The sequence below is a fragment of the Limulus polyphemus genome, unplaced genomic scaffold (genome assembly GCF_000517525.1).
Source record: "Limulus polyphemus unplaced genomic scaffold, Limulus_polyphemus-2.1.2 Scaffold787, whole genome shotgun sequence".
NCBI lineage: Eukaryota > Metazoa > Arthropoda > Merostomata > Xiphosura > Limulidae > Limulus > Limulus polyphemus.
This window is the reverse complement of record NW_013666397.1, coordinates 426,677-428,213: the sequence shown is the minus strand read 5'-3', so window position 1 is coordinate 428,213 and position 1,537 is coordinate 426,677. Positions and strand designations below refer to the sequence as shown.

Sequence of the window (1,537 nt, the reverse complement as noted above, 5' to 3'; positions counted from 1 at the left end):
CACACCACAAAGCTTCTGTATGGCTTCTGGTACTCCTTCCTGATTTAACCCAATGACTACTGGTACTAACTTTCTTAGTAGGGAATGCAAGTGTGCATTTTGAATTGAAAAAATGATAGAGAACTCATCTTTTAATGGATTTCTGATTTTATTTTTATAAATAGTAGCATAACATTCAATTATTTGTACAAAATTGCATTCTTTAATGAAGTTTAAAAGAGAAATTTAATGAAAAAATTCCTAAAATACGTTTTAGACTGTAAATAAGCGCCCTCTAAAAAGAAATGTTTTTTTCAAATATTTTTTTAAGATATTTCCTTTCATCTCAGCACTGGTTTTGCCATCTATGATTGATATCTAAACCTTTTTCTAGTCTGTTTTTTTTTTATAAAACTGCGTCTGGGCGTGTTAAACCTCAGTTGTAAAACTTTTAGCCAATCCTAGTCGAAGGTGTCAATTTCAGTACCATGTTACTCCAATCGCTGTATCTCACATTTGACAAATCACAGGACGATAAGAAAAGCACGTGACGAAACTTTGTTCTCTGGATTTTACAATATGAATGTGGGTGGTGCTTATTATAGTAACTGCCATTTTATGTAGAGGTTGTATTTAGTACTGGCCAATAGTGCTTTTCTATAAGCATTAGAAAAGTTGCTTCTGAAAAAAACTGCATGGGATGTACATGACTTTTATTATTTTTATATAATAGCTTAAGTCATGCTGCATCATATATCTGTTTATATTAATAATTATATTGAAGAATTAACTCAAAATAGATATATTTTTTAGGAAAGAAGTTGATCCACGATTTTTAAGGTTAAGAGCTATCGAGTGGCGAGTGCAAAGTCTTTACATGAATTAGACTTAGGACTTTGAACTGAAAGAGTTTGTGATTTTTTATATTCTTTTGAATTTAAATTTGTAGTTTTAAGTTCAATAATTTAGCATAATTTTATATTTAGTTCATAATAATAATAATATGATTCAGTATTTAGAATGATAAACTTGTGTGATTTGTACGTAATACTACTAGTACCAGTACCATATAAGAATTTTATATTTTTCCTTCTTACAATGTTTGCTTTATAGTAAGACCCACACTTCTATTGTTATTGCGTTAGAATTAAAACAGTCTAACTGATATATAGTTTATTTTGATATTTTGCAAATGGTTCAAACTCAGTGTACAAGTGACAACAATAAAACCCATATGTTGGTTGTGAAACAGGCTAAATACATTCATCTCAATAATACAGGGAAGCTATGACGTTCTCACAGCTGGAGTCTCAATACACTGAAGAGCTCAAGTTTCGAATTCCAACATAAATCTTGCCTATAATGAGAGGAATGTGACCAGAACTAATCTTTTAAGTGTTGTAAAGTAATTTATGGTGTCTGTATCATTTGGTAATCCCTTCTAACAGGATGTATCAAGTAACAAGGGGTCAGGCAGTGTTTATTGAAACCCCCTGTACTATAAACTGTTACATACATTCGCTAGTAGTGGCAATTAGTTTTGTCTCTACAGTGAAAC

General features: G+C 31.0%; 1 protein-coding gene across 1 annotated transcript in view; it reads left to right on the top strand.

The window, feature by feature from the left end:
- The first annotated feature begins 860 nt into the window (after positions 1 to 860).
- Positions 861 to 1,537, top strand: part of LOC106460528 (sideroflexin-2-like) — a 108,474-nt gene continuing 107,797 nt past the window's right edge. Inside the window, exon 1 of the mRNA XM_022387276.1 lies at positions 861 to 882. The gene's annotated coding sequence lies outside the window, so the exon portion shown is untranslated. The remainder of the gene's footprint in view (positions 883 to 1,537) is intronic.